Source organism: Mercenaria mercenaria, chromosome 12 (assembly GCF_021730395.1).
Source record: "Mercenaria mercenaria strain notata chromosome 12, MADL_Memer_1, whole genome shotgun sequence".
Classification (NCBI taxonomy): domain Eukaryota; kingdom Metazoa; phylum Mollusca; class Bivalvia; order Venerida; family Veneridae; genus Mercenaria; species Mercenaria mercenaria.
The window spans coordinates 27,480,206-27,495,614 of NC_069372.1; the positions used below are offsets into that span (position 1 = coordinate 27,480,206).

The 15,409-nt window shown below is 33.5% G+C and overlaps 1 protein-coding gene across 5 annotated transcripts in view; it reads right to left on the bottom strand.

Moving 5' to 3' along the window:
- The window catches only part of LOC123533786 (glutamate receptor ionotropic, NMDA 2B-like), a 271,661-nt gene that overhangs the window by 173,074 nt on the left and 83,178 nt on the right, over positions 1-15,409 (bottom strand). Inside the window, exon 1 of one of the 5 annotated variants that reach the window (XM_045315653.2) lies at positions 1,177-1,303. The exons of the other annotated variants lie outside the window; for them this stretch is intronic. The gene's annotated coding sequence lies outside the window, so the exon portion shown is untranslated. Of the gene's footprint in view, positions 1-1,176; positions 1,304-15,409 lie in introns of those variants that run through there. 5 annotated transcript variants of the gene reach the window in all.

The following is a 15,409-nucleotide window of genomic DNA, read 5'->3' on the forward strand; positions in this document are numbered from 1 at the left end:
TGTTTTACATCATATTAATGGAGTAGATACAGTGTCTACAAATGATTTAAAACTACTGCCTAGAAAGTTTTGTATCAGTTTGTTTTAAGTTTTTTTATCTATAATTACTAACAAATACAATTTGGCAAACATTTTGAGGTCTCCTCCATAAATAAGCAAATATTGTAAAGGCACATCGAATAATTTGGAAAGAAACCACTCGGAATATGCTCGCTATATCAATGAAGATGTACATCGTTTAATGACATGATAAGTACATAAAACGGATATAATTAAGCGCGTCTATAGCTTGCAGACAGAGTGCTCGATTCATGTCCCGCTGTAATAATTATACACGTGTTTCGTGCCTTCCCATCAAATAGATTTCCTAATTTCAGTTAACATGACATTCATTTCTTTGTTACATACATCGTGCCTATTGTTACCACTACACATGTTAAGGATTCTCCTGGTGAGAATAACTTTGTTTACACTGTCCTTAACTTTGGATCACGTGAAATATTAAGTACCAGGCTTTGTGCATATTTAACAGGTCTTATCCCAAAAGTAGTGTTTTGTCCGTCCCAGGAAGAAGATGCCCCAGTATGTTCCATGTGTTTCGCTTGTCCCCATGCCTATTTGTTTTTGATTTGTACAAATGCATTTTTATACACATAAATTCATTTACATACATTGTATCTACGATTTAGTGAGTAATTTTGGCGTGTTTATTTCTGATGGAGCTTTGAATCGTGCTTTTACGTTAGTAAAATTCCTAAATTCTACCCGCAGAATTTGAAAAAAAATTGTAACAATCTCGGAAACAAGAGAGATATTTGCTTCCTTTTCACAAATAAAACAGTTAAACATTTTTGTCGAGCAGCAAAACGACAAAGTTTGATGCAATGTAATACAGTAATATGAGAACACCTCATGTTTCTTTTCTTTTCGGAACGAAAAAAAAAGAGAAAAATTAAAAAGAAATTTGAAAGGAAGTAAGATTATAGTAATGCTAACAAATAATTTATTTTTTAATCTAAATTTTTCACACTGTCAATACATTGTAAATTTTCATGTTTTATAAAAGTATCATAATTACAAGATATTATGTCGACGTCCAATTTTCCTTTAAATAAGCAGCCATTACATCGTTAAAGACAAACAACAAAAATCTATAAATTATAATTTTACATGTACCTTAGGTTTGGTCCATCAATTCTCCTTATAGTTTGATAATTCCTCACGAAGACATGTCTTTCTTTTAGTATTAGTAACAACACAATATAACTTCACAAAATATGTTAGCAACGGAACAACAGAAGCAACAGCTTATTGGAAAATGATTTTTGCGAGAAAACCACAGACTCGCAGACAGTTGATAGTAACTGAGAATTGTTTGCCATAGCTTTGGTAAAAGAGCTTTTGTAGCATTGTACTATTTTTTGATTTGCTTTAACATAGAGAGACCCTTCGCGTTTCTTCAATATTACTTAGTATCATAGAGTGTACAGAAAGTATTTAATTAGTAAAACACAAGAAATAGAAATGAAAATATACATCTTAACAATTAGATATAAGTACTCTTTTTGTATCTCTGATATGCCTAAATAAATTGCAAAACATTAAATGTGAATACTAAACTTCCCCTAGTGGCATCTTATTGCTGTGTCACTATTTTACATTGTGATGTTATGCATCAGTTACGTTCAGAATCCAACATATGTTGAAAGATATATTGGAACGACCAACAGGTGAATAGGTACCACAAGGAGAAATGTCAGCTTGTATTAAGTATAACGTGTGTATTTACTAATTCAGCAGCATGTCCCTAAATGCAGACAAATCAGAAAGTAGATCCTTTGAAATTTTAGCATGTATGAGGAGCTGAAGAAATTTATGTTTTTACCATTGTTTATTTATTCAGTACTACATTACAATTAATGAACAGACAATCTAACAATTTCCGCCATCTATTTTCGTGTAATTGCATATTTTTGACTAATTACACCAGCTATGGAACTTGCATTCCATGCCGTCCTGCTGCAAACAGAGTTACAATAGGTATTAGACGCGATATAAGCTTTCTCAATGAAGGTGTCTAGCTAATCTTGCACACGTATAACACTAAGTTCTATTGAAAGCAACCATTTACCCTCGACTGCCTGGGTACAATGTATAAATCTAGCTCTAGTATATTAACTTGATCATTTGTTGTGACATCTTTTTCACATTTCGATTGTTGCAAGCAATGAAAGAAAATAGATTATATTAGTAATACTCTACGTTCGTTTTCGGAAAGAAAATATGTTTGAGGAAATTTACGAAAGACCCATGGTGACATTTCAACTTCATTATTTCACGATTTCTGCTTCCTGATTTCACGATTTCCACTTCATGAATTCACGATTTCACGATTTCTGCTTCCTGAATTCACGATTTCCACTTCATGAATTCACGATTTCACGATTTCCACTTCATGAATTCACGATTTCACGAAAAAACTTCACGATTTCTTGATTTCACGATTTCATGATTTCACGATTTCTTGATTTCACTATTTCCACTTCATGAATTCACGATTTCACGATTTCTGCTTCCTGAATTCACGATTTCCACTTCATGAATTTACGATTTCAAGATTTCCACTTCATGAATTCACGATTTCCACTTCACGAATTCTCGATTTCACAATTTCCACTTCATGAGTTCACGATTTCACGATTTCCAGTTCACGAATTCACGATTTCACAAAGGTGAAATCGTGAATTCATGAAGTTGAAATTGTGAAATCGTGAATTCGTGAAGTGGAAATCGTGAATTCGTAAAGTGGAAATCGTGAAATCGTGAATTCATGAAGTGGAAATCGTGAAATCGTGAATTCGTGAAGTGGAAATCGTGAATTCGTAAAGTGGAAATCGTGAAATCGTGAATTCATGAAGTGGAAATCGTGAAATCGTGAATTCGTGAAGTGGAAATCGTGAATTCGTGAAGTGGAAATCGTGAATTCATGAAGTGGAAATCGTGAAATTGTGAATTCGTGAAGTGGAAATCATGAATTCTGGAAGCAGAAATCGTGAAATCGTGAATTCATGAAGTGGAAATAGTGAAATCAAGAAATCGTGAAGTTTTTTCGTGAAATCGTGAATTCGTGAAATCGTGAATTCATGAAGTGGAAATCGTGAAATCGTGAATTCAAGAAGTTGAAATCGTAAATTCAGGAAGCAGAAATCGTGAATTCATGAAGTGGAAATCGTGAAATCAAGAAATCGTGAAATCATGAAATCGTGAAATCAAAAAATCGTGAAGCTTTTTCGTGAAATCGTGAATTTGTGAAATCGTGAATTCATGAAGTGGAAATCGTGAAATCGTGAATTCATGAAGTGGAAATCATGAAATCAGAAAGCAGAAATCGTGAATTCGTGAATTCATTAAGTGGAAATCGTGAAATCATGAAGCAGAAATCGTGAAATAATGAAGTTGAAATGTCACCACGGGTCTTTCGTAGAAATTTGCTAAGACATGTCATTTACTTTATGTTAGACCGATTATAAATATCAAACAGGTAAAAGTTTCTTGACAATAAAATAGCAATGAAAGTTGTTGGAAAACTCATCTATTATAGCTTCGAAAATTATAAAATAAAAAATCTTTTATCTTTCTAATTGTCAGTTTATGTGTTGCTTTTTTATGCATTTATATTGGCCTGAAAAGTAATCTATTGTCAAAGTGGGACAATATAACTAAAACTAATTGAAAGATGATTCTTGTTAATTTTCGTTCTTTAGAGAACTTTTGGATGGGGTGATGAAACAGTATAGAGACTGTAAGGATTTTAACGTAGTATCGATACAAAAGATTTGTATGGTGAATACTAACATCTAAAAAGTTCTTCTTCCGCCAAGGAAAAATGTAATGCGCTTAAATTAAATGAAGGGTATAGAAGGTTTGATTCAGAGAAACAAAATGTAGTTACAAAATTTAGGGTATCCATTGGTTCTGAACTTTGTGGGCCCCGGAGACAAAAAAATCAAAGGCCTGAAGGGCCTGAGAGTCGGCTAATGATTGATGTACTGGTAGTATAGTCAACCAGTTTCAGTTTGGTTTTAGTTTTTTTCCCTAACTGAACAGAGATTTTGTTACAATAGATGAAATGGACATTCAATCGATGCCTAGTAAAACTTTGATTGGCATTATACAAGTATTTAAACCCAATATATTTCTCTAAAATTGAAGAGTGGTTCGCAAAAATAAAAAAGTTGAAAGTACAAACTAGAATTTGACAGGTGACACTAAGATACTGCCCATGACTATAAATATTTTTCCAGTAAACATTTGCCTCCGGCATTACCAAAACAGGCAATTATCGGCTGGTATATATTCGCACATGATAAAATTTGAATATGAAAATTTATATATTGAAATTTTATAGCGCGGATTGCCACATACAATTTGTAACGGATGGACAATAGGAATGTTCAGATATTTTACAGATAAGGGGCCTGGCAATAACCGTGTCACACGCTAGGTATTGTTCAATCATATTATAAGGGATGTGAATTTAAAGTATACTTACTTTTGCGTTTAAAGATATGTAAATGTTGCTGAGTGTCAATATATAGTGTCATGAATGTTTACACTGACAGGAAAATTGCACATTCGAAACTAAGAGAAGTTACTCGGACTAGCTACCAGTTTCGGAAAAGATAACCAATATTAATAAATGCAGTTCTTTTTTTAGTTAAAACCATCATTTACGCTATTTCAGACCTGTTAACCCCTTCAAAACCATGTCAGTAGTCCCCAAGTCTATGTACTTTCAATTATCCGTTTTGATTCATGTAGACAGACAGGCACAGACTGGGCTGAAAAAATGTTTGAGCCATTTTTACGTGGTCGGTAGCAGGGTGGGTGTGGGGAGGGGTGTTCCTTCCCGCTTTGAACTGCAGTCAGATTTTGAAATGGGCATTGTGGCAGGTGGTAAAGGGCAAATTATCAAACTGTAAAGTGGCAATATGGGGGGAGGGTGTGGGAGGATACCCCCTCCTGCAAGTAGGGTTTGGGGTATCACCACAAGGAAATTTTGAAAATGTAGACCCTTGATACAGCCTTTGGTGCGATTTCTAACTGAAAATTTTATGTTTCAATTTCTAAATATTACCTAGATTCTTTTTAGTATTACAATATTCAAAGTATGAATGACTGTCACTTCATATTTTTACTTTCAGGTCATGCCTCAGCACTAGAATATAAGTCTGATATTGATTCTATGTATGTATTATAAAAATAAATTCTAGAATAATTTCTGTTACAATAATATCTATCATGTCTGTTACTTTAATGTTTAAATTTCATAACACAGCTCGATATTTACCCAAAATATTATATCCGGATATGATTACACTTTCTTTTATACCGCCAAAATCTCCAGTTTCAACCATATGTTTTACAAATTGTGATGATATGAAGACAGTTTAGCAGCAATTGGCAGTATCTGACATTGAAGTTTACGGTGAAATTATTTAAATCATTTCATAAAAAAAAATTGTTTCGTTTGGTCAAAGCATTCTAACATAGACGATCTACACAGCTCGATATTTACCCAAAATATTATATCCGGATACGATTACAATTTTCTCTAGTTTCAACAATATATTTTACAAATTGTGATGATACGAAGACATTTAGCAGCAATTGGCAGTATCTGACATTGAAGTTTACGGTTAAATTACCTCTTATTTAAATCTTTTCATAAAAAAGTTGTTTCGTTTCGTCAAAGCAGCCAAACATAGACGATCTACTTTCGATTTCAAAAACTACAAGAAAATACAATTTAATGTTTCGCCGATTTGTTTATTTCTCGAAAAATAAGAATTAATATCATTTTTAATATCAGTAGTATCTAAACAAACCAGTAAGAGCTTCTTCTTCCGATAATTTATCCGTTTACTGACTGCAAAATTCAACCCACGCAAAGCATTGTTATAAACAGGTCACGCTTGTTCGCCGAGAATTGTCTAGAATGTAGTTAGGATTCATCCGCGAAGTCTCGCGGAAGGATTAACGTACTGCACATATCTTATTCGGGTGATTTAAAATGAAGCTGTCATAATTTAATTTCATCGATGTGGTAAACTCTTTGATAAGAGACATTCCAATGCCTTCAGAGGTACCCACTCAATAAATTACTAGCAGTATGTTCTGGAACTATATTTTGTCTTTCGCTGGATGTTACGCAAGCTTTGTAAGCCTGCGCAATTCATAAAATGCACAGCACAATAAATTTGTTATTTGCGCAATGATTTTAAAGATTATTTTTTGAAACGGACAGGGTAACAAATGGATAATTTGGCTAATAAGTTAATATGCAGTTTTTATTTGAATTTGTGAACATCATATTTGCTATTTTGTGACAAAAGGCATAAAATTCGTCACTATAATCATATGCGCAAATGTATTACCAAATCCCGCAGAATCGTTATGCGTGTTTATGCTTAATGAGTTACCACGGAAGAAAATACGTGGCTTTATTCGAGTATTGCACAATTACAAGTCATAAATATGACAGATTACATCGTATATTGGTCATAGCAAATAGGATTGACATAAATGAACTTCATTCGATCAATGAACTCTTTGAAATTAGAGACAATCCAATGGAACTACATCACTTCGCTGTGTTGTGAGACCATTTAAGAATGAGAAATCGTGCGATAGCAAGGACTCGTCAAACGCTTGACAGCGTTTAGCCGACTCAAAAACTATAAGGCCCGAGTAGTTTGATAGTGTTAACTGCAATAAATAAGAAGTTACAGTAGCAATTCTAACCACCCCTCTACAAAACTGGACCGCAATAACCGTATTTTTAGGGTATCTGACTCGGAATCCAAATATGTCTTTTTTTACCAAGTTTAATCCCATTAATTTTCATGATGGTACTATGAACAGTAGTAAAGAAAATATAGTTCAATTCGGAATACCGGTAGTGTCTAAAAGCTAAACAGACAGCAATGTAAGTACAAAAGCACTTGGTATTCTTCCAGCATTACAATTAGTTTACAGACTGCCTTGGATCAACTTGAGGGACTCATTCTAATAAACACTGTTGCACGACACGTATAATTTGTTTATGTTCTGACGATTAAAATATGCACAGCCAGCAAGCAAAATCATACTGTGCCTTTGTATTTTATGGTAATGTTTTTCATTTACGAGACAAAATGCGTTCCAATGTTTGATTTGCATCAATAGGACCCATTTTATTTAATAACAGTTTAACCAGCAATACCCAACGGCACCACTGGCTTAATCAGAAACCTTCTCTTCCGGAAAACACCAGACATGGTGTGCATTACAGACATGCTTAATTTTCCTCATTTACAGACTTGATTGTTTTTGTTTATTTACATTATGTATGTACATTGTATACTGATCCATAAATAATATAATCACTGAAACTAAACCAATATCAAGAACGTGAGTTGATTCAATTCTGTATAATGTTGATATCAAATAAATGTAAGCATTCAACAAAGTTCTTCTTATGGTTTGGTGTATTGACTAAAAGTATAAAGTTTTACCGCTCGAATGCGTATAACTGATTCATTCATTTGGTTATTTGTTTTATTGTAGACTTGAATTTGAATGACTTATTGTGACAATTGATAAAGTCTATCTATCCATAACATGAAAATATATTCATATGCATACAAAGTGTGTACACTAGTTGCATTATAAGCAAATAAACATAACATGAGAAAATGTATATGTGTAAACCCACGAGAGGGTTACCTATATCATATTCACTAAATTTTGCTACTGATCGCCCAAACATTAAAAGCAAATATAGCACAAACTTTCAAACACTTTACACACCACGCATATTATGAGGATGTAGTTTATAAACTTGGAAAAATGGAACATAATGCTTATTTTAATCAAATACATGTAATTGTAAAATATGTAAAACAAAATATCAAAAGAGGATACAATGTGAAAATCGTTAAGCACATTGCGCGTTTGGTGACTCACCCGCTACAGTTAGTCGCTACGCTTTCCTATTTGATGGCGCAATGACAAATAAAGTGAAAGACTCAGTTATGCTTTTCTCCTAAATCCTTCAAAAACGGACGGAGAGAGAGGAATTTTGTCTTGCAACTTGCTTGGTCGTGCCCTTAAAAGTTAGACTTGGTGCACGGACTTCTGACAAGTTTTTTAGTACATGGTGTAATTATATCTTAGACTGACCGTAATTTGTTGCAATAGGGTAAGTAGAGGTTTGCACGCCCTAAACGCGTTAACCCCTCTCTCCAGTTTCAATATCATAGGATACTGAACATTCCAAGGCGGTGCGCGTATTTTCAACTTGTTTTTGACGGTTAGGTATTTTGTCTTGTTTGTTGTTTGTTTTTCCGCTCCTCCTTCCGCGTATTTTGCGTGTGTTTGTCACATGCATGTGCGTGTTTGCTTTTATATGGTTTGCAGTTTACGGAGACTTCGTTTTTAAAGCGTGACTTTCCTACTGAATAGTCATATTTGCTTTTTTCCGCTTACCTTCAATAGCCCCATCTTTTTTTCAACTCCTTATTTTTTTTGTATTTTGCATATAATTAAAATGTACTTGTTTGATATTTGAAACAAAACGTCTGCTATATTTTGCCACTACAGTTTCTTTTTTTGCGGGCCTAGTTTGCCAAGCATGGACCTTTGTCTGTGCTTTTCGGGATGTTATATGCTTCCTGGAAATCTACGCCTACCTTTTTTTCCCCTTTTTTTTAAATTTCGTGTGTTAACCATAGAGCTGTCTTTATGGCTGTTTCCTTATCGGTTTTGAAAAAGGGGCCTTCAATTTCGATATTTTTTATATTTTACATAAATAACATTTCCGAACGTTGTACTTTGTAATTTCTATTTGTGTCGTAAAATCACTCCCTACGTGTCTGGTGTTGAAAAATTTTGACAAACATTTTTAGGTCCGACAGTTCATAGAGAAGGGATTTGCATCATTATTGACCTCATATATCACATCAAATCTCAGACGGAAATCATGAAATAAATACTTAATTATTTACTCCGACATATGAATGATTACAAAATTAAACTTAAGAAATTATACGTAACAGGTTTATTTTAATTTATAATAATAATGCTTAAATTATTCACAAAATATTTTGGCTGAACGTCAAAAGTTTTGCGTCTTTAAAGCGGTTAAATAAACACAACGACAGGCTGTCAGAAGGGAACATAACTTGTCGTATACTTACAAAATTTTACATCGAAGGATGTATTTTTGTATGTCGGCATATCCTTTATATGAAAACGTCGCAATAACATACAACTATGACGCAAGATTTCTGGTGCTTAAACTTCAATATTATATTGACAAGATTTGTTATAGTATTTTTCCCTGCCATGTAATTTTGAACCATTTCGATATACCGCATCATGAACAGGATGTACAATAAATGCTTTCAAAGCTAATACATGGCAGATAATCATAACCTGTGATAAAACACCCTAATTTTTTTATAGAAAGAGTTCCTTTGAATACACGTTACAGGCCTAGCATAAAAAGGTTTCAGGGTTGTCAAGCATTATTTCTCTTTCCATGATAACATGTTAATGTTTTTCACTTTTACACAACGGATAACGCTTGTTGACTTGCTTGTTGACTTGCTTGTGATCTCGCCAGACGCATAAACATAATTTCATCTACATGAATTCACTTAATTTGACGGAACATATCTACATTGTGCCATACTAATGCCAAAGGAATAAACTTGCTTGCCAAGAACGTTCATAGATTTCAGTTTCAATAGTATTAAATTTTATAGTGACATTTATTCGAAACTAGAAAGTTTGAACATTTAACATTTGGCTGGGTCGACTAAAATAAACGCGCACTTTGATTTGCAAAAAAAAACAGTATTGTCAGATAATAACATCTAGCTAAGCATTGACATCAATTTTGCTTGTGAACATAGCATGATTTGTAATATTCACGTCAAATAAATATTTAATGAGATGCAAGTTGGTAACGTTACAGACGTTATAGACGACGTGTTAGTAATATGACACGTTTTCTAAAGTATTTATCAAGAGATGATCAGATGTTTCATCGATATCACATCTCGGATAACAAAAAAAAAATTAACAGCGGCTACAGAAGGCGCATTCAGATAGCAAAATTATATTGTAGTATACCCAAATATCCGTATCAAAAGAACGTATTGACTGTCTTTATCCTGCTTAATGGCTTATCATTATTATTATTATTATTATTATTATTATTATTATTATTATACCAGATTTATGTAGCGTTCAAAGGCGCTTTACATATAGCAAACGCAGCCACACAGAGCGCGAAATTCATCCTCTACTAGTACAGACACAGAGCGTACAGTATAGTACCGATACACGCGAAGCCATCTTTCCTGGGAAGAACCAGTACAGGCCTCTTAGTTAGGTGGGAGACACTAAAGAGCATCTCAGAAAGTTCCAGTGCCTGGGCCGGGATTCGAACCACAGATCTCTGGATTGACAGTCAAGCGCGTTACCACTAGACCATCGGCCCACCCACTCATATCAAAATACAACCTACGCGCAGCATTGCAAATAAACAAAATGCTACTTAGCGTTTTAGGTTAAACTTTGAACTACAAAATATATAAAACATAAGAAACTTAGCTCAGCTGAAACTTTCTGGAAACAAAAGTTTGACATCGTTCTAGCCTCACGGAAATTTTTGTATCAACAGTTACATAAACAGTCTCTTCATATAAATTCAACAGTCCAATTATTGTAAATTTGTACAAAACGTTGCTTTGTTGACGTTTATCGACCATGTTTAATGAAAATGTATAATTGAAAATAAGATATGAAACATGGAGATATAATATTATTATACTATTCGGTATATTTTGGAATAAATATTAAAGTAAAGAGCATAGGTGTAAATGATTTATGATGGCACATATTTGAATGTAGACATGAAATAACACACATGGCAATAAAAATGTTCATTTCCTTAACTAAAATTGCAGAAAAAAATAACATGATTCTACAGAATGAATTTAGTACTTGGTTAATTCTAATGGTCCATATACCAAAACACAACAAGTGTAAAGTCATATAAGCCGTGCCATGAGAAAACCAGCATAGTGGGTTTGCGACCAGCATGGATCTAGACCAGCCTGCGCATCCGCGCAGTCTGGTCAGGATCCATGCTGTTCGCTAATAGTTTCTCTGATTGCAATAGGCTTTGAAAGCGAACAGCATGGATCCCGACCAGACTCGCAAAGCCACTATGTTGATTTTCTCATGGCGCGGCTCATATAAGCTTTGCTTGTTGCAGAATACGATTGTGATTAACATGTAATTGCCTATGGTCTAAAACGGGATATGAAGTGTGTAATTTGTATCAACCTTCCGTGCCTTGTTCTACATTTATAAAATGCAAAATATAACAAAAATCTATGAAGATTACAGTTACTAAGTTACATTAGCACAAGAACATGTACTGACACTTTTTACATACTCGTTTCTTTTCCCCGTTAAGTTACACTGGCACCGGAAACGTCAATATTTTTCCATACACTGACGCCTGAATTTCATATCGGGTGCGTGACGTAATTCAGTGTGTGTTGTTGCACTACTTTTTTTATTTAGTTCAGTATTGTCAATCCTATTCATGCTATTGAACAAATTTATGATATTTACATTATATTTATACGTGTAGATGCTTACATTGTATGTAATAAAAAGGTTATTATCTTTGCATCGAGAAATATGCACTCGTTCTTCAGCGGAAGAATATTGCGCTCCTTAAGTCGCGCAATATTTCCGCTGAAGAACTCGTGAATATTTCCCAATACAAAGCTAATAACCTATAATTATACTTCCACAGGCAATCCGGATCTGCACTTTTAGGAATGAAAGAACTTGCAAACAATTCAAACTGTCAAAGTGGATATCTTTTCTTTATCGTTTTTATAAGTGTATGTGGTTATACCAGTGTGTCTACAGCATATATTCAAGAAGATCTAGTGAAGGAAATTATATCAGAGGAGGCCATCCATCATATTCAATACAAATCGTATTTATTCTCTTTAAGTCAGTAAATCTATTTCAGACAAAAATACCACAAATATGTAAAAAGCTAATGGATGTATATATAGTTATGAATCACTAATGGACACTTGTCTATGAAACACTCATATTTACACTAAAGAATGTTTATCATTTGCAAATATTCTTAAGCATCAAAGTGTTTCTCTTGATAGTGTGTTTCAACAGACCAAGTTGATAAACTCGCTTACATTTCTATATATAGCATCAAACAAAACTGTCTATATTGACCATCACAAACAGCTGTTGTTACAGCAAATAGAAAGTAAACAAGTCTATATTGTTATATGTGTTGGAAAATTCATCCAGTCGACATACCTAACTGCTAAGGTGACACTTTACAAGATAGTGATAGAACTTCTAGAAATCTGACACAGAAAATAATATATCGTCTTGTATTTGTTTAAATACCATTGCAAAACAGCAATATTTTCTTCCTCTATTAGACAGTCAAGCCCACAATAAAGTTTAAGAAGAGAAGGCTCAATATTTTCTGAATCATTTTGATAAAATATTTTTCTCGACCCTCTGTAAGTAACCATTGGTGTGTGAAAAAACTTATAATGTCATTGCATCTAGTTATAACGATATGCAACATATCTTAATATGCAAACAACTTCAATGATAAGTTTATCAAAGAAATATATATAGTTTGGAAGGAAAACCATGGCGATTTGAAAGATGATAGATGTACAAGTGATTTGTTGTCGTAGGTCCGGTAGTTGGAGTGTTTGCAGTGTGCTAATTAGTTTAATGGAACCAGAAACGCCAAAACAGATATAAACTTATATCTATTAAAGTGGATATATTTTACAAAATTGTGCACCCCTTGCGAAACCGAAACGCAGTGTATAGATGCGTGATAAGATGTTAGATCCAGCACCGTGATAATACGTGTACCAAACTTATTTTTATCCCTAATTCTTGAAAAATGAACACAGTAAAGAGAAGTGCAAAGATTCTGAATAAGGCCTAATCAGAGAGATGAAGCATGTTAATTCACAAAGCCATCATTAATAGCTGTCTTGCAAAACATCCCCTCCTCCTCTTTTGAGACTACAAATGCTAGTGCTGACACATCATTTTCTTCAAAACATCATTAACGAAAACCTGTAAAGAATTTTATATGATGTAGAGGCCAGGAAGTTTGACATGGTAAAACATTTTTATTTTGAATCACTCACATCTATAAATATTTTTATGATGCACCACATGGCGTGGATTTGCCATATATATTTATATTTATATTTATATTTTATGATACTTTTCATGTTTCATGTCTTTGATGAAAAGAAGGGAAATGAAAGTGTATTAAAAATTTTGCGGTCGATATTAACTGTGTGCTTCTTTTTTTATTTGAACCACTGTTTTCAAATTAACTGTACTAAATCACCTTTGTACACCGTTGCGAAGTAATATCCAATGTAACGTCAGATAAAAGAATATAAATCTCCATATTGCCATCTAATATTGTCAAAATCAGGGCAATTTTGTTTTTGTTTTGTCTTGTTTTTGAAATTATGAAACATCTGAAAAGGTAGAATCCACAATCATCACCGTCACTATGTAAAATATTCAAATGTTTTCTATTAACTGGTGTGTAAGAATGAACATCGTCACATTTTTCTGTTTTACAAATGGTTTATGTGGACAACTCTCAGCTGCCACAAATTATACTTACTTCAGCTTTAGATGTCGTCTTCTGTAACCTTGCCTATATTATTATGTGGTTTATCATTTCCTTCTACAATAAAAATAAGGCCTCTTTACGATCGACGAATATTACTAGAACCTGTTATATTTATTTCAATGATACATCTGCCCACGAAAACATAAAACTCTCATCTTCGTCTACACATAACGGGATCGTAATATATCAGCATATATTAGTATGACTTCTCGGACATTGCTTTGCTACTAATGGACAAAAATACATGGTTTGTCTAGATCAGCTGGGCGATTGGTATTTCAAAATCACAAAAAAGGAAAGATTTCTGTATGGCATGACTTGCAAACTATTACATAATGTATGTACATAATCAATGGCATTTAGGTGGTGTATTGCACTTTATAAAATTTTATTTCCTACAATCGTCAATGGTTTGTATCTTTTTATAGTGTACAAAAGTATATAAGCATTTGCATTTTAGAAAGCTCTCTTATAAAAACACTAACTGTATAATATTTATAAGAACATTCCTTCATCAGACAGGTTTAATTTGGTTCTTTCCTAATTTGACTACAAGTCAGTGCCCCAGGCCAATTAATATACACACAGCACTTTGATTTTGTCTTCAAATGCTGAATAAAACGCGTGTATTTGCATAACGATTTCATAACTTATTCCCCTGGATAATAGATTTTTCAGAAAGATGTCTCATATAAAGCAAAACAGACATATTTAATTTCCTGTAAGTTACTTTTCTGTAATTCCGCAGGAAAGACGAAATCCGGTCTCTTAATAGTGCACCTAAATAATTGTAACAACATTTATAACGTTAACATAATTTCAGGGGTAAATCGCTGTTGTAAACGAGGTGACAAATTAGCAGACGTGTTCAAAATAGAGACGTGTATGATGCTTTTCTAGCCTAGTACAAACATTAGAAACAACGATTCTGTCGTACATGTATATTTTTCTCTAATTTTATTTTTTCTAATCCTTTCAAGATTAAAGAATGTAAAGTTAGCGAAAATTATTGTTTAAACACCGGCTTCTCAAACACGTTGAATGTCAACATTATGCAATGGCGACTAAAGAAGCTAGCACAAGAGTAGCAGTTCTTAGAATAAACTTTTCCTTTGTTAATATAAGAGGTTTTAAAATGAGATTTTAAAGGGTCAGTCATTATGACCTATAATACACCTCTGACATGTACAAATCTGCTTCCCGAATGTCCTTTAATACCAAGTAGCAGACTAGACAGGAAGACAATCGGATACCACTCTTTATCTAGCTAAATACCAAGTTGTGCATAGCGTATCATATCATGATAGTCAACAAGTGTGAGGAGTTACCATCCATTCCCATAAGTGGCTTCTGTGATAAATGCATACACTTAACTAATCAGGAAGAGGATTTCAATACGGATGTAGGTGCCGTCAAACGGATGTACACAGTCTTTGAAAAGTCGAGCTAACAGACAATTTCTTTTGGTACACTCAGTTTTGTTTTTGTTTTTGTATTGAAAATGAGCTAGACCAAAAAATATTGCATTTCCGTACAAAATATTGCTTTTGTGATTTTAAGGTTACAGGGTTGATCTAGATTAGTTGTCATTGTAAAATGGATTTTGATATGAAATAT